Source organism: Pecten maximus, chromosome 15 (assembly GCF_902652985.1).
Source record: "Pecten maximus chromosome 15, xPecMax1.1, whole genome shotgun sequence".
NCBI classification, from domain to species: domain Eukaryota; kingdom Metazoa; phylum Mollusca; class Bivalvia; order Pectinida; family Pectinidae; genus Pecten; species Pecten maximus.
The window spans coordinates 12,630,465-12,649,961 of NC_047029.1; the positions used below are offsets into that span (position 1 = coordinate 12,630,465).

General features: G+C 37.4%; 1 protein-coding gene across 2 annotated transcripts in view; it reads left to right on the top strand.

Annotated features, from left to right (window-relative positions):
• The window catches only part of LOC117343882 (myoblast growth factor receptor egl-15-like), a 130,356-nt gene that overhangs the window by 16,543 nt on the left and 94,316 nt on the right, over positions 1 to 19,497 (top strand). Inside the window, exon 1 of one of the 2 annotated variants that reach the window (XM_033906428.1) lies at positions 2,890 to 3,014. The exons of the other annotated variant lie outside the window; for it this stretch is intronic. The gene's annotated coding sequence lies outside the window, so the exon portion shown is untranslated. Of the gene's footprint in view, positions 1 to 2,889; positions 3,015 to 19,497 lie in introns of those variants that run through there. 2 annotated transcript variants of the gene reach the window in all.

Here is a 19,497-nt window from a genome sequence, read left to right on the forward strand (position 1 = left end):
CAGACCCCCTCCCCCTCTCTCTCCACCAACACCTCCTCCCCACCACATAACAGGGACCACAATATGTCAGACCCCCTCCCCCTCTCTCTCCACCAACATCTCCTCCCCACCACATAACAGGGACCACAATATGTCAGACCCCCTCCCCCCTCTCTCCACCAACACCTCCTCCCCACCACATAACATGGACAATAAGTCAGACCCCCCCCCCCCTCTCTCTCCACCAACACCTCCTCCCCACCACATAACAGGGACCACAATATGTCAGACCCCCCCCCCTCTCTCCACCAACACCTCCTCCCCACCACATAACAGGACCACAATATGTCAGACCCCCTCCCCCTCTCTCTCTCCACCAACACCTCCTCCCCACCACATAACATGGACAATAAGTCAGACCCCCTCCCCCTCTCTCTCTCCACCAACACCTCCTCCCCACCACATAACAGGGACCACAATATGTCAGACCCCCCCCCTCTCTCCACCAACACCTCCTCCCCACCACATAACAGGGACCACAATATGTCAGACCCCCTCCCCCTCTCTCTCTCCACCAACACCTCCTCCCCACCACATAACAGGGACCACAATATGTCAGACCCCCTCCCCCTCTCTCTCTCCACCAACACCTCCTCCCCACCACATAACAGGGACCACAATATGTCAGACCCCCTCCCCCTCTTAACCAACACAATCACCGCACCACACCCTCTCCTTATCCTCCCATTCACATCAATACCCCTCCCCATCAACTACCCCTCATCATCCGCCCTTCCCATCACCCTCCCTTCCAACACCCCTACCTTGACCTCACCACTGGGGCAGGTGTGTGTGTTAGGGATGGGAGGTGGGAGGTGGGGATTTGGGAGGGGGTAGGGTGTATGGGGCAGTGAATGCATGCATCCTAACATCTGACTGAATAAGAGCCATAGTGATGGGTTACACAAGATGTCAGGCCTCTCATCCCACCTCCTATCCCCTAACCCAAACCCACCCCATCCCACCCTGACCACCTCTTCTAACCCAGACCCCACCCCACCCAATCCCACCTCCTATCCCCTTAACCTAAACCCCACCCCACCCTGACCCCCTCTTCTCCCCTAAACCAAACCCCACCCCACCCCACCCCACCCTACCCTGACCCCCTCTTCTCCCCTAAACCCCACCCCACCCCACCCTACCCTGACCCCCTCTTCTCCCCTAAACCCCACCACACCCCACCCCACCCTACCCTGACCCCCTCTTCTCCCCTAAACCAAACCCCATCCCCACCCCGACCACCTCCCCTCCCTCTCCCCAACCCCCTTTCAGATATGACATGCAGGTCAGCTGGCTTTGTGTGCTGGGATTTTTATTTCAAAATAGGTGTAATTATTGTCTTAAATAGGTTTGTTAAATTATCTAACACTTTAATTATAATTGTAATATGTTTGTAGGCGATGTTAAGCCATTGGCTGGTCTGGTTTAATTGGTATGCGGATCCTGCATTGTATCAAGTGGTGTCTGCTAGCTGTGCACTTATTATCTTCAGTTTTAACAGGTTTATTCAATTAATTAACAATTAAATTATAATTGTAATATGTTTTTGAGAGATGCTGAGACACTAGTTTGGTCCGTCAGAACCTGCATTCTATCAAAAGATGTCTTGTAGCTGTGCACTTATTGTTTTCAGTTTTAACTCTTGCCAAACACACAGAGAACATGATCGACATACATCATTACTAAGTGAAATGATGTATTTAATTTCACGAAACTTGAAACTCTTAAAAGAAGGGAGACCTCTTTGCAACAAAAACAACAAAATGATGTATGAATTCTTTGAAACTGAAATCTTGTTGAAGAGAAGAAATCGATCCCCTGAAAAAAACGTCAGGATGACTAGCAGATTTGTACTAATGGGTTGATTTAGGACTTAAGTAAACACCAGCATGACCTACAGATGTAGACATTTACACAGATGGGGCACCTGATCTAATTAAATATACAATACACGGTAATGCCTGACTTCTCACCTCACCTCCCGTAGTCTCTATGACAGGAAGCAACTGACAGACAAGGGTTTTTCCTGTTGAAAAATCTATAGATTATGGCTAATAGTATTTTAAATCATTACATATAATTCTAAACTATCTGGTAATTATACTGTTGGAGTAATATCTTGTTCAAAGTACATGTTGCAGCTACTGGTACCCATTTAAACAACTGGGCAGATTAATATCATTAATGGTCTTTATACAATATACAACAGGGATTTTTTTCTGTCAATAAAATATCTTTTTTAAAATACAAGAAAGAACGTTATCATAGGCAGTTCATGAAAAATTATTATCATAGCTCTTTGTTTTATTTTGTTTTTAGTTAAAAAACATTTTTAGGTTTCATTAAATTAGGAGAGGGAACAGCAGTGATGTAGCGTTCCCTGTTTTTACATTAGTGTTAAGCATTTCCATGACCTAGAAAATCCATGGCAACTGCTCAGATATATAGTGATGTGTTTTGAGTTTAAGTAATCGTACTGACAACCAAAAAGTTGTGTAATTTTTTGTGTGTGTGGTGTACCACTATAGAAGAATTGTAATAAGTGGCTGTATTTTTTTAATTGACTATAAGCATATGGGATGTTGCCATTGATAACCTTTCTCTGAGAGATTGAGGGTTGGTAGAGAAATCTGGTCTATAGGCAAAGAATGAGAAGTTCTGAAGATAGATAACACATTTTCTACATTACTACATAACTACATACATGTTACTATCAGAATTTCCTCTTTATCATCCAGAGGGAGTGGGTAGGGTAGTGGAACAGCCAGGTTACCATGGCAACCAAGTCAGAGGGCTCCCTGTTGAACTTTCTGTGGGGTGCCTAGCTTGTTTGTAGTGAGGTCCATCTGGCCTTGCCATCAGAAATCTAGGATCTGTTTACCCTGGCAAGCTCCTGCTCCCTGTTTCAATATCACTAGTTGAGAGGATATCACAGAGCCGGAGTTGAAGTTTTACTCAGCTTTGATGTGGTTGAGGTAGGTACCATGTAGACATTGAAGGAGGCATTTTATGGTATTCACATTTGTCATTTACACTAGCTCATTCAACGTTTCTTTGTTTGATTTAGGCGCAGGCTGCTCATTCAAGTCACCTTAATACATTTATATATCTATATATTCATGATGTGACCTTACAAACATTGAATTTATACTACTCTAACCTTACAATCATTGGATTTATACTACTGTGACCTTACGAACATTGAATTTATACTACTGTGACCTTACGAACATTGAATTTATACTACTGTGACCTTATATATATATATAACATTGAATATACCACTGTGACCTTACAAACATTGAATATACCACTGTGACCTTACACACATTGAATATACCACTGTGACCTTACACACATTAAATTTATACTCCTGTGACCTTACAAACATTGACTATATATACTGTGACCTTACAAACATTGAATATATATACTGTGACCTTACAAACATTGAATATATACTACTGTGACCTTACAAACATTGAAGTTTTACTACTGTGACCTTACAGACATTGAATTTATACTACTGTGACCTTACAAACATTGAATTTATATACTGTGACCTTACAAACATTGAATTTATATACTGTGACCTTACAAACATTGAATGTATATACTGTGACCTTACAAACATTGAATTTATACTACTGTGACCTTACAAACATTGAATATACTACTGTGACCTTACAAACATTGAATATACTACTGTGACCTTACAAACATTGAATATACTACTGTGACCTTACAAACATTGAATATACTACTGTGACCTTACAAACATTGAATATACTACTACTTTTAAAAATTGAACTGATACCACTGTGACCTCACAAACATTGAATTCATACCAACTGTGACCTTTCAGCTGTTGAATTTTAAATATGTATATATATAGTAAAAATACAACAGTTGAAATTTAGGTGACCTTACAACTGTCAAATTTAATATGTATTTCACAAAGTCACCTTAAAGCAGTTGAATTATATATTCTGGTGACCTAGCTTATATAGTAGTTTTGATTTTATATGCAATGTAGTTGTTTAGTGAATAACTTTGTGTAGGTTGTTGTTTAGTGAGTAAACTTTGTGTAGGTTGTTGTTTAGAGAGTAAACTTTGTGTAGGTTGTTGTTTAGTGAGTAAACTTTGTGGAGGTTGTTGTTTAGTGAGTAAACATTGTGTGGTTGTTGTTTAGTGAGTAAACTTTGTGTAGGGTGCTCTTTGGTGAGTAAACTTTGTGTAGATTGTTCTTTAGTGAGTAAACTTTGTGTATGTTGTTGTTTAGTGAGTAAACTTTGTGTAGGTTGTTGTTTAGTGAGTAAACTTTGTGTGGATTGTTGTTAGAGAGTAAACTTTGTGTAGGTTGTTGTTTAGTGAGTAAACTTTGTGTAGGTTGTTGTTTAGTGAGTAAACTTTGTGTGGGTTGTTGTTTAGTGAGTAAACTTTGTGTGGATTGTTGTTAGAGAGTAAACTTTGTGTAGGTTGTTGTTTAGTGAGTAAACTTTGTGTAGGTTGTTGTTTAGTGAGTAAACTTTGTGTGGGTTGTTGTTAGAGAGTAAACTTTGTGTAGGTTGTTGTTTAGTGAGTAAACTTTGTGTAGGTTGTTGTTTAGTGAGTAAACTTTGTGTGGATTGTTGTTAGAGAGTAAACTTTGTGTAGGTTGTTGTTTAGTGAGTAAACTTTGTGTAGGTTGTTGTTTAGTGAGTAAACTTTGTGTGGGTTGTTGTTTAGTGAGTTAACTTTGTGTGGATTGTTGTTAGAGAGTAAACTTTGTGTAGGTTGTTGTTTAGTGAGTAAACTTTGTGTAGGTTGTTGTTTATTGAGTAAACTTTGTGTGGGTTGTTGTTTAGTGAGTAAACTTTGTGTGGGTTGTTGTTAGAGAGTAAACTTTGTGTAGGTTGTTGTTTAGTGAGTAAACTTTGTGTAGGTTGTTGTTTAGTGAGTAAACTTTGTGTGGGTTGTTGTTAGAGAGTAAGCTTTGTGTAGGTTGTTTAGTGAGTAAACTTTGTGTAGGTTGTTTGTTGTTTAGTGAGTAAACTTTGTGTGGGTTGTTGTTAGAGAGTAAACTTTGTGTAGGTTATTGTTTAGTGAGTAAACATTGTGTAGGTTGTTGTTTGGTGAGTAAACTTTGTGTGGGTTGTTGTTTAGTGAGTAAACTTTGTGTAGGTTGTTGTTTAGTGAGTAAACTTTGTGTGGGTTGTTGTTTAGTGAGTAAACTTTGTGTAGGTTGTTTAGTGAGTAAACTTTGTGTGGGTTGTTGTTTAGTGAGTAAACTTTGTGTAGGTTGTTGTTTAGTGAGGAAACTTTGTGTAGGTTGTTGTTTAGTGAGTAAACTTTGTGTGGGTTGTTGTTAGAGAGTAAACTGTGTGTAGGTTGTTGTTTAGTGAGTAAACTTTGTGTAGGTTGTTTGTTGTTTACTGAGTAAACTTTGTGTAGGTTGTTGTTAGAGAGTAAACTTTGTGTAGGTTGTTCTTTAGTGAGTAAACTTTGTGTAGGTTGTTGTTTAGTGAGTAAACTTTGTGTGGGTTGTTGTTTAGTGAGTAAACTTTGTGTAGGTTGTTCTTTAGTTAGTAAACTTTGTGTAGGTTGGTCTTTGGTGAGTAAACTTTGTGTAGGTTGTACTGTAGTGAGTAAACTTTGTGTAGGTTGTTGTTTAGTTAGTAAACTTTGTGTAGTTTGGTCTTTGGTGAGTAAACTTTGTGTAGTTTGGTCTTTGGTGAGTAAACTTTGTGTAGGTTGTACTGTAGTGAGTAAACTTTGTGTAGGTTGTACTGTAGTGAGTAAACTTTGTGTAGGTTGTACTGTAGTGAGTAAACTTTGTGTAGGTTGTACTGTAGTGAGTAAACGTTGTGTAGGCTGTTGTTTAGTGAGTAAACTTCATGTAGGTTGTACTATAGTGAGTAAACTTTGTGGAGGTTGTACTGTAGTGAGTAAACGTTGTGTAGGCTGTTGTTTAGTGAGTAAACTTTGTGTATGTTGTTGTTTAGTGAGTAAACTTTGTGTATGTTGTTGTTTAGTTAGTAAACTTTGTTGAGGTTGTTGTTTAGTGAGTAAACTTTGTGTAGGTTATTCTTTAATGAGTAAACTTTGTGTAGGTTATTCTTTAATGAGTAAACTTTGTGCATGTTGTTCTTAAAGTTAAACTATTTATTAAATTTTGTTCGAACTGACCAGAGGTTTACCACATATCAACATATGTCAAAATGTATTTGGGCAAGTATTGTAGAAAAATTCCACCCAATGTATTCATTAGAAATATTCTCATGAGTGTAAGAATATATATTAGAATTATAATGATGGAAGGAAAGCTGTTTACTCAAGTTGGATGATAGAATTGTTGTCATTGTAAGGGTTAGATGGTGTGAAGTCCTGAGGTTGTACTAGAATGCTCTGTATCAAGACTATGACGAGCCACAATATTCATCAATCCATACCCCTATCTAAAGCACTGTCTATGGATTCTTAAGTAGTTTTATTATTCAAAACGATTTATTGTACTCGTATCAGATTGAAAATAATACTACAAAGGTGTATGTTTACTTCAGCTTTCAGAAACATTTTTAACATCATTATTTATAAACAATTCAATTTTGTGCGGTTATGGTACTGTTGAAGACTCTGGATGATTATAAACATTGTACGATACTTATCTACTCATATCTGTTGCTGTTAGAGAACTCTACTGTGATAAGCCCTCCCTAAATTGGCTTGGAGTCGGAGGGGTTATATATTGCCCCTATATGTACAGAGGGGTTATATATTGGTCCCCTATATGTACAGAGGGGTTATATATTGGTCCCTATATGTACAGAGGGGTTTTATATTGCCCCCTATATGTACAGAGGGGTTATATATTGGTCCCCTATATGTACAGAGGGGTCATATATTGGTCCCCTATATGTACAGAGGGGTTATATATTGGCCCCTGTATGTACAGAGGGGTTATATATTGACCCCTATATGTACAGAGGGGTTATATATTGGCCCCTGTATGTACAGAGGGGTCATATATTGACCCCTGTATGTACAGAGGGGTTATATATTGTTCCCTGTATGTACAGAGGGGTTATATATTGACCCCTATATGTACAGAGGGGTCATATATTGCCCCCTATATGTACAGAGGGGTTATATATTGCCCCCTCTATGTACAGAGGGGTTATATATTGACCCCCTATATGTACAGAGGGGTTATATATTGTCCCCTATATGTACAGAGGGGTGATATATTGGTCCCCTGTATGTACAGAGGGGTTATATATTGTCCCCTGTATGTACAGAGGGGTTATATATTGACCCCCTATATGTACAGAGGGGTTATATATTGTCCCCTATATGTACAGAGGGGTGATATATTGGTCCCCTGTATGTACAGAGGGGTTATATATTGTCCCCTGTATGTACAGAGGGGTTATATATTGGTCCCTATATGTACAGAGGGGTTTTATATTGGCCCCCCTTATATGTACAAAGGGGTTATATATTGCCCCCTATATGTACAGAGGGGTTATATATTGGTCCCCTATATGTACAGAGGGGTTATATATTGACCCCTATATGTACAGAGGGGTTATATATTGACCCCTATATGTACAGAGGGGTTTTATATTGGTCCCTATATGTACAGAGGGGTTATATATTGGTCCCCTATATGTACAGAGGGGTCATATATTGGTCCCTATATGTACAGAGGGGCTATATATTGGCCCCTGTATGTACAGAGGGGTTATATATTGGTCCCTGTATGTACAGAGGGGTTATATATTGGTCCCTGTATGTACAGAGGGGTCATATATATTGGTCCCCTATATGTACAGAGGGGTTATATATTGGTCCCTTATATGTACAGAGGGGTTATATATTGACCCCTATATGTACAGAGGGGTTATATATTGACCCCCTATATGTACAGAGGGGTTATATATTGACCCCTATATGTACAGAGGGGTCATATATTGGTCCCTATATGTACAGAGGGGTTTTATATTGATCCCCTGTATGTACAGAGGGGTTATATATTGGTCCCTATATGTACAGAGGAGTTATATATTGACCCCTATATGTACAGAGGGGTTATATATTGACCCCTATATGTACAGAGGGGTTTTATATTGGTCCCTATATGTACAGAGGGGTTATATATTGACCCCCTATATGTACAGAGGGGTTTTATATTGGTCCCTATATGTACAGAGGGGTTATATATTGACCCCCTATATGTACAGAGGGGTTATATATGGGTCCCTATATGTACAGAGGGGTTATATATTACCCCCTATATGTACAGAGGGGTTTTATATTGCCCCCCTGTTATGTACAAAGGTTTTTTTTATTGGCCCCGGGCCCCTATATCCAACTTTAAATAATATCATACATACTTTTGTACAAATTCTTTTTTTTTTAATAATTTGCGGCAAATTTGCAGGAGTTCAGAAATTGGAAATCTATCTTCTCATTTTACCAAGTAAGCTATAAGAAGGTCGCTGGCTTGATTGTTTCTGTAGCTCAGAAGACAACAAGCTTGATGGTTTGATGGGGTTACCAACTGGGGTTTAGAAGTACAAGGCAGATGCACTCAACTGTAGCAGAAAACACTCCATGGTGCCAAGGACAGGAAAAAACAGACAGAAACGGATCAAAATTAGCAGACACAGCTGCCCTCTTTGGGGAAGATTTGTCAGCTTTTTGAACGTCAGATGAGACTATATTCATAACTTTTATAGATAGATGTATCAAAATCATAAATGAAATTGAACTATGTTTATATGTTTAAACTCTTTGCCAGTAAAAACTTTGGTTGTATATTAATTCGGTTAAGTTGTAAATTTCAAACCTTTGGAAAGTTTTTAAACACTGGAGTCTATAAATAAAGCAGGTCTATAGCAGCCAGGGAGTTAATCATCAACTACCAGGTGCAGCACCAGTCACTGGAGTCTATTGGTATACACATTTTCATCCTCCAACAGAGGAGAGCTCGCTGTGTATCACAGTGGCACAACAGGGATGTATAGTATGCTGTGTGGTTGGAAGCTGTAGTTTAGCAGACTTTGGTTAAACACATTTCTGAATTGTGGTAAGATTTCTAGGATTTTTTTATTTGCAGAAACTGGTATGTTATAATGGTCAAAGGAATTGTTTTGTATTACAGAAATTTTGAATAGTTTGAATGTTTTCAAATCTTTTGTTTAGAAATTGATTAATTATTATGTTTTCTTTCTTCAATAAGGAGTTTCTTAAAGTCTGGAATTACTTAAGAGTTCAGAGAGTGTAAAGTTTCCAGAACTTCATGGCAATGATTATATTTACATACATAGTTTGATCATAATTATAAATAGACTTTGGCATATCACCTGACTTCTTATGACTTTAGCTTGTTTGCATAAACATAGGAATAGTCATGAAGCTCTGCTTTGATTACATAGCTTATGAATATTCATGAGACTTGGATTTGAATATATTTATGAGACTTGGATTTAAGTATTCTGAAGGGGTACTTGCATTATTTGCCCTATTACGTGTGGACACTGCCTTTCTTTAGAATATACAATGCATTCAAGTCAAACAAATCTTGGATATATAAATATTCATCAAGCTTGGATATAAATATTCATCAAGTTTTGGATATGAATATTCATAGCTACAGGATTACCATGGAAAATAATACTTATGAATGGAATTCCTGTTAACAAATTTTAGACTTTGGTTGAGATACCTCAAAATGAAGGTCTGTTTTAAGCCCATGTACCATTCTGATAATGGTGGGCTATTCAAATCAACCTATGTCACTGATATCTCTGGTCCGTTGTCCATCATGTGTTGTCTGTCCACAAACAATCTTTGTTATCACTCTTTCCTGATAAGTAATGGAACAATATTTCTCAAAAGTTCACATGTAGGTTTCTCCTTGTTCCTAGTTGTGTCCACTCAGTTTTGAGTCTGATTGGGAAAACAAAATGGCTGACAGGCTTCAGTTGAAGTTTATTATCACTATTTCTTTAAAACTACTGGAGGGTTTTTCTCATATTTCACATGTAGGTTTCCCTTGGTCTTTAGTTATGTCCATTCAAGTTTGAGTCTGATCAAGAAAACAAAATGTCCTTGTTACAAGCAGCCATCTTGGATTTTGTAATTGATGCATTCCAGGAAGTTCTTGTTAGATCTTCCTTAGGCTTCATATTGAGGTTCCTCATGTTGTCCAAAGGTAAAGTAGAGAAAAGGTCAGGCTTTCTTAGGTCATTCAGAAGTTGGTGCCCAGCTCCCTGTGGGATCTCTTGTATTCATTGATAAATAATTACAGTGGCAGTACCAAATTGAGGGTTTGTTTTATTAGTTAGTCCCCTACTAACAGGTGAAACCCAAGGGGAGGGGCGGGATTACTGCAACAATGATTCTGTGAAAATAGAGTTTGTTTCACAGAAATGGAGGAGGAATTCTCTTCACAGTAATTAACTTCTTGAGCGTCCTGGAATTAAATAAGAGCAAATGATATCTGTTTGATTACAGGAGACAAAGTTGATGTGATATCAAATAAGTTGAATGTTTAAAACTTGAAATAAGTTTACCTTCAAACTTGTTTTAAATATTCTGTATAAATATCTCTCCTAATTTGTACTAGATATTCAGTATAAAAAGTCTAATTTGTATAAATATTTCTCCTAATTTGTACTAAATATTCAGTATAAATATCTCTTCCAATTTGTACTAAATATTCAGTATAAATATCTCTTCCAATTTGTACTAAATATTCAGTATAAATATATCTTCCAATTTGTACTAAATATTCAGTATAAATATCTCTTCCAATTTGTACTAAATATTCACTATACTAGTATCAAACTGGTTCATCAATAATCTGTTTCACAAAAAGCTTGTAACATACCTATGACCCAAACATTTCCTTGATCCTGTCATGTTGTAGTGTCTAAGTATTTGTACTACAAATATATAACATTTCTACAACTCTGTAATTTGTGAGCTAATATTTGTGTGAACGCTTGTAATTATTTACACCAGATTTTGGAATTTGTTCAAGAAATCTCACATCTGCAAACCATTTGTGTGTTGATACTAATACATTTTGGTATTTAGACCGGGGCAAGCCGACATGTGTGTCAGGTCTAGATACATTATAAACAATGTAAATGGTGGATATTAATCGGTCTTAAACTGGAAGAGGAATTCATTTATTAAAAGATAATAAGGTATTTGTGCTTTAGAGAATTTGAAGTGAAAAGATAGGTTTTTAATCGCTGAGAAAGTTCCAAGTAAGGACCACAGCAAAATAATTTGTAAAGGCAGTAATTGTGTTTAAATTTGGTACACAATAGTCATATGTGTCTAATTATCTTAAAATGGTGGAGATTGAAAGGGGAATAAAGGATATGACGTTAAATGTTTAGAGAAGAGAAGATGGAATTCCTTGGATTAACTGCAATACAGAGTGACACATTATCAGGTTGTGCGATTGTTAGCTCGCGTGCCTGAAGGGCGAGTGAGCTTATGCTGTGATGTGACGTCCGTCATCCGTCTGTGTGGCCGTCCATCCGGTGCCAACTTTATTTCCTTTTAACATTTTAACAACTTATTTTCAATAACCAAGAGGCCCAGGGACTTATTGGGCCTGTAGCATGGGTCAGTTTTGTTTCGTTTTGTGTCCCTTGCTTTGATGAGAGTCAACTTGGTACCATTTTAATGACTTTTGTTTGTCAGAGCCGGAAGACCAACCCCATAGCTTTTCTCACACAGTAAATGCTTCAGTCAAAGCTGTGACAAGAAAGACTGTAGAAAGAAAAAGAAAGTTTTAGAAAGAACAGAAGAAATGAGGATACAAAATTTCGTCACCTCTAATGAATCAAGCAATGGGGGCACCAGGTACAATTCTTAGGGAACTGTAGCTTGTTTATAAAGTACATTTCTTGGATTTTGTTACCATAAGTTTCACTGTATTTCCTACAAACATGTTCTCCGTAATGAAATACTCAGGACTAATTAATTAAACACAGCTGTGGTTTACGATGCACTTATATACATACAAGCCTCCTAATTGGAGAAGTGAATGAGTAAATTGACATAGGAAGGGAAGCCATGTTGTCTTGTGTCACTCTGGGTAAACCATTTAGTTAGTCTGTTTACTGACTTCAGTAGAATCCGCTTTAGTTTAATCAGTAGTAGACTAAAGTAGTTAAACATGTGGTTCTCGGGTTTAATTCCATGTGGAAGAAAGAAACGTTTTAATTTATTTTGGAAAAGGAAAGTTTGTGGCAAAGCATTGAAATGGTCAGTGTGGCTTGTACATAGTGTTAGCTGGTGGTGTAGCTACCAGCTTAACAGGGGTTAATGTTTTGTACCATTAATTAAAAGATATTCATGTTCTGGACCCTACTACAAATCTCCTTCACATGATTACTCTGTTATCAGCTCCTTTGGGCTGTACTGGGTTTTTATGACCCCATCGAATCCCTAACATTGATCCCAGTAATGCTGAGTCATAATGTGATAGCATCATCATCATCTTCCCCTATCTCTTCTAGGGGTTCATAAATGTCCATATTTCACCCCCTCCCCCCTGTCAATCAGGCTTAATGTCTGTGAACTCTCAAAAAAGAAAGTCCATGACTATGTTGGATATGTTTTCTCCCCCCCCCCCTACCCCATCCCCCCTCCCTCTACCCCATCCCCCCCTCCCTTCCCCCACTCCAATCAGTGTGAATGCCAGCTTTGACAAAAAAAATCGATGACTTTTGTGTGATATATTTTTCTCCTCTCCCCAACCCCCTCCCCCCCCACCCCACCCCCAATCCCTCCTTTACCCCCTTCCCCTCCCCTCACTCTAATTAATGTTAGTGCCAGCTTAATTGACAAAAAAAAAATCGGGATATATTTTCACCACCCCCAACTCACAGAAGTCTTTGTATTTCAAAATAGGATTTCTTTAACAAAAGTTTTGGGGTTCAAATGTTCTTGGATTGTCTTTACTTTAAAACGTTCCTAATTTGTCTTTACTTTGGAGTATGATGCTGACTGAAACTCCGCATTTAATCCAGACATCTTCAGTGTTAGCAGATCATAGTACATTAACTATAGTCAGATACATCTGGCAGAGTGGCAGTCCTTCATTGGAATCCATCACCATGGCGTCCATCCTACACATGATGGAGGCCACTTAGTACAATGTCAGCTGGCTTACTCAACCCCCTCTCTCAAAATAATTAGTATTTCTTTTCATTTAAGATGAATCTTCAAGAAGAACAATTTTCAAATATTTTCTTTTCATTTGGTAAACTATCTTTCATGTACTGTTTGAAGAAAAGTGCATTGAGACGGATGATGTATTGCCATCTGATATTTTATGCTGCATTATGGTATTTAGATAGAGCTTAAAGAAATCAATTTTCGTGTTTTTTTCTTCTGAAAATTTCAAACAGATTTCAGCAAGATACAAATGCATTATCCAACATCAGCTTTCTCAGTCAAGTTATATGCCATTTAAAATGGAGAAAAAAGTAGTTTGAATTTCGAACATCTTTCTGCGATATTTGCTTTGTGAAAAGCTTGAGAAATGTGTGGGAAATTTTGACAGTAAATTGTTGGAGTGTGATAAATAACATCTATTTTTGAATCCTCAAGGTTTATGTGATGTGAACACTATCCCTTGTAAATGGCGGCCATGCTGTATGCTGTATTTAGACAGAACACCTTTCAGTGTTTTCCTGTACTGTGTTCAGTCAGTCCCCACCAAGGAAGAAATATCAAACAAAACAGTAAAAGATTATATTGCTGAAGGAGAGATGGTAGTTCCTTTGATAGGAATTAATTGGTTCCCTCTCAAATTACTGGTCCTCCTTAATGGTTGTACTCTGTTTTACTGCGGAGTTTATTTTGTTACGTTATTACGTTAATACGTATCTGATAAACAATAAGTTTTCCTCCCACATCCAACCATTGCCAAATGTACCCTTCAGCTGTAACAAGTCAACAAAAACAGCTTTTCTGTTACCTCTTCACAAGCTATATTTCCTAGGTCTGAGAATATTCATCCTTTAAACTGATAGTGTGTCTGTCTGCACAGATTGGTGACATAATCCTTCATAATAATTCAGAACCATAATCACACGATTTGTTTGCTGGGTTTATCACTGGTGATCAGACATTTTGATGTCATTTGAAATGTTTACAGAAAAACCACAGTAAGCATATAATGTACAGCCACAGGAATGTTTACGATCCCGTCCTACAGCCACAGGACTGTTTAGGATCTCGTCCTACAGCCACATGACTGTTTAGGATCTCGTCCTACAGCCACAGGACTGTTTACGATCTCATTCTACGGCCACAGGACTGTTTACGATCTTGTCCTACAGCCACAGGACTGTTTAGGATCTCGTCCTACAGCCTCAGGACTGTTTACGATCTCATTCTACGGCCACAGGACTGTTTACGATCTCATTCTACGGCCACAGGACTGTTTACGATCTTGTCCTACAGCCACAGGACTGTTTACAATCTTGTCCTACAGCCACAGGACTGTTTAGTATCTTGTCTTACAGCCACAGGACTGTTTACAATCTTGTCCTACGGCCACAGGACTATTTATTTATGATATGGTCCTACAGCCTCAGGACTGTTTACGATCTTGTCCTACAGCCACAGGACTGTTTACGATCCCATCCTACGGCCACAGGACTGTTTACGATATTGTCCTACGGCCACAGGACTGTTTAGGATCTCGTCTTACAGCCACAGGACTGTATACGATCTCATTCTACAGCCACAGGACTGTTTATGATATGGTCCTACAGCCACAGGACTGTATACGATCTCATTCTACAGCCACAGGACTGTTTACGATCTCGTCCTACAGCCACAGGACTGTTTATGATCTCGTCCTACAGCCACTGGACTGTTTAGGATCTCGTCTTACAGCCACAGGACTGTTTACGATCTTGTCCTACAGCCACAGGACTGTTTACGATCCCCTTCCTACAGCCACAGGACTGTTTATGATCTCGTCCTACAGCCACAGAACTGTTTACGATCTCATTCTACGGCCACAGGACTGTTTACGATATTGTCCTACGGCCACAGGACTGTTTATGATATGGTCCTACAGCCACATGACTGTTTACGATCTCATTGTCCTACGGCCACAGGACTGTTTATGATATGGTCCTACAGCCACAGGACTGTTTATGATATGGTCCTACGGCCACAGGACTGTTTATGATATGGTCCTACAGCCACAGGACTGTATACGATCTCGTCCTACAGCCACAGGACTGTTTATGATCTCATTCTACAGCCACAGGACTGTTTATAATATTGTTGGCATTCCATGAATGATAAGAATTACACTTAATTCTTTGTCTCATATAACTGTCCTGTTTTGTCAATAAAGTAAGTTAAGCAATCTCCATGATTCACCTAAATTTCTGTATTTCCCCCAAAACATAAACCAAACAAACCTTTACATGATAGTATGGAAAAACACCCTGTATATACGTAGAAACTTGTAGATAATAATGCATTGCAAAATGAATACCAACTTCTGCAACATCACTTAAAGTACCAAAATTCATCAGACACATTTGCCCCCAAAAATCTTTCATTTAACAAACAGATAACATCCGATATATTACTGAATGTGTCCCAATTTAACTTCAGATTAATTTGTTAGGTAGTTGGAGAAATAATATATTTATTACATCAATTAGATGTTTTTAACCCCAAAACATCCCAAAATTCAAAATTTACATAATCATTAGGGTCAGTGGAGACATCAACATTAAAATAAAGTCCAAACACCCCTGATTTCCAGAGTCACTGAACTATAAATTCTGGCTGATATTCCATAAATGATGTGTGTATATTGAGATGTCTAATGTGTGGTCTCTAGTGTTCCCAATTTGGTTAAAGTTGGACCTGTACATTTTGTGTGATGATCTCAGAACTGAACATGAAATGTTGACAATGTCATCACTGTTACAATTGCTGCTGGAAAAGTAGCTCAATAGTCTCACTGTCATGACTATCATAGCTGGCGAGACAATAACCGTCCTTTTTCAAATGACAGTCTGTACATTGTTCAAGTGGAGAAATGACAATTTTTAAAACAGAGGCCATTTCATCACTAAATCTTAATAAAGGAAGTCATATATATATATAATAAAATGTCTGATTAATTTCTGATGCTTTGGAAATTTAGAAACTTCACTTTCTCTTCTAGCTCACACAAAATTGTGTATGTTAGATTATTGAGCTAGACATCGATCATTTACCCCAGTCATTTGTTGAAAACACCTGTAACAGTTGGAGACCATTAAATTTGTAAGATATGAGAAAAATCTGTTTTATAAAACAAAGGAATGGACGTCTCCTACATTGATATCTTTAGAGGTTGACATCATTGAAACAAGGATGTTAACAAGAAAAGGGAAGTTAACGAGAAAAAAGAAGTTAACAAGAGATTAATGAGAAAAAGCAAGTTAACTAAAAAAGGATGTTAATGAGAAAAAGGAAGTTAACAAGAAAAAGGAATTAATGGAGAAAAAGAAAGTTAACAAGAAAATGAGGTTAACAAGAAAAAAGAAGTTAACGAGAAAAAAAGGAAGTTAACAAGAAAAGGAGGTTAATGAGAAAAAGGAAGTTAACAAGAAAATGAGGTTAACAAGAAAAAAGAAGTTAACGAGAAAAAAAGGAAGTTAACAAGAAAAGGAGGTTAATGAGAAAAAGGAAGTTAACAAGAAAATGAGGTTAACAAGAAAAAAGAAGTTAACGAGAAAAAAAGGAAGTTAACAAGAAAAGGATGTTAATGAGAAAAAGGAGGTTAACAAGAAAATGAGGTTAACAAGAAAAAAGAAGTTAACGAGAAAAAAAGGAAGTTAACAAGAAAAGGAGGTTAATGAGAAAAAGGAAGTTAACAAGAAAAGGGAAGTTAACGAGAAAAAGGAAGTTAACAAGAAAATGAGGTTAACAAGAAAAAAGAAGTTAACGAGAAAAAAGGAGGTTAATGAGAAAAAGGAGGTTAATGAGAAAAAGGAAGTTAACAAGAAAAGGGAAGTTAATTAGAAAAAGGAAGTTAACAAGAAAAGGGAAGTTAATTAGAAAAGGAAGTTAACAAGAAAAGGAAGTTAACAAGAAAAGGAGGTTAACGAGAGTTAAAACAGATGTAATGAGAGTAAAGAGGATAACCCAGATATGCCTGTATTGATGAAAACAAATTCAGTCCATTATTTAAAAAACAGTTGTTATAATTCCAGGCCATACACAACAACTAGAATAGAATTACTCAGATCTTCACTATTGTGTTCTCTCTTCAAGCGTTCTGTTAAAGTGGATTAAAATCAGACTAGAGAAATTCTCCTACGATTAATGTACTACTTAGAAATTCACATCAAATTGGAATCAGAAGATGTTTGTGGTCGCCTGTTTAATTTCCCCTGCCTCATTAGGATCACTATTGTCTCTGAGAAAGATTGCAGAAGACATCCATTTGTCTGTACTTTAAACATTACAGAATCAAGAATTAATTACCTAGCTAAATGACGAGTTCCGTTTTCTTACAATGACTTTTTTACCACTTTAAGAGAACTTTTTTCCCATATTCTTCTCCATATTAGGGTAAATTTGTGTCAAACTTTAAATTGATTGTAGTGGAGTTTCCTGTTCCATTGTAGTTATCAGCCAACGTTATTTGCCTAAAACTGTTATGGATTTGAATAAAGCAGTCCCTACGGTACTTTTTAAGTCTCTTGGGTGTTTTTTAACCAAACAACACAAACTTTTATTTCCCACAATTTTGTTAACAGTATTAGCAAGCTTCTTCTTGAGACAGATTGGTCTGAGATTGTTCATGGTCCATGGAAATCATATTTTTATTTAGCTCCTTTAACTCTTTCCGTACTCACGACGACTACAGACGTCACAAAAACGTGCTCTTGTATCCTTCATGACGACTACACACGTCACAATTAACATGCCTTCCATCCTTTGTGACGATTCAAATCGTCTTAAAACATCGCGAAAGATGTTGATATTACTTGCTGGTTTAGCATAGTCATACCAAGGAATTGACACGGAAATGATATTTTTAAGAAATAAAAAGCAATGTAGATATCGTATTGATGAAATATTTTACGTACCAGAAGCATATTCATTCGTTAAAATTGTCTATTTCAAAGAATTCAGCCGGTTCATGCCGGGTTGTTTGCAAAGCTACAAAATGGCGGCCTCAAATTTACTTTCGTTTTCTGCGAGATTGTTGAGGTTTTAAACACAATAAAGCTATTAAAAACAATAACATATATATAGTTGAGTAACGTTGATCATCAAAATAAGTAACAAATACGTAAAATATTTTTACACACCAAAAACACGATGTTTTGGCTGTGTGATTTCTCGCACACGTGTGACACATGTGCCGATCAACATGCCATTTCTCGCGATTCTGCCTGGTGATTTCGCCGTATTTTAAAGGAAAAATTGGGTAAAAGATTTGCCGTACTCAGTACTCGTTCCATATGATAAACTTCATTTAATATTAAGCATCATACAACAGTAAAAGATCGTTTTATCGATGTCTGATGTGATAGCCATATGCTCCAATACACAAAGGACCTACCCAGCATTCACTTCCGGTAGCGACCGCGAAATTTGAATGAGTACGTAAAGAGTTAAGTGCACCATTCTGATGCTACTAGTGACTTTAAACAATCTCTTGGTGGAAGATCTCCCACTTTGGCATCTCTAAAGGGTGGTAAACCTGCTAGTGTACAGGGAATGTATTACAGCTTTCTCTTGTCTTTTTTCAGGCATTCTGATTGGCTGAAATATATAGTTTGTTCATGATCATTTGCCATCTATCTGATTGGTTGAAATATAGTTTGGTCACGTGATCACATGCAATCTATCTGATTGGCTGAAATATAGTTTGGTCATGTGATCACATGCAATCTATCTGATTGACTGAAATATAGTTTGGTCATGTGATCATTTGCCATCTACATGAGACAATCCAAGATCCAGCATGACAATATACCCACATTCTCTAAGTAACATGTCAGCTTTTAAAGGAAGGACAGGTGTATTGCAGAACAATGGAATAGAATAGAACAATAGAAATGAGTTGACTTAATTAGAGGATACATGCAATAAATAAATGTGTCACCATGTCAGCTTGTGTAGGAAAATCATTAATCTGGTGTAAAGATCAATTGCGGCGAAATAGTATATCTTGTTTAGGTAAATATATGACTCATTGTTAACTGTCTTATTAAAACTTATTCGTGGTTTATCTATATGGAAAGCATACTGCATATTTGTTAAAGCAATACATGCCCTTTAATTGCCCCTGCTAATAAAAGTAACAATGACCTTGGCCTTGACCCAAAAACCTTGCAGACCTTGGCCTTGACCCAAAAACCTTGCAGACCTTGGCCTTGACCAAAAACCTTGCAGACCTTGGCC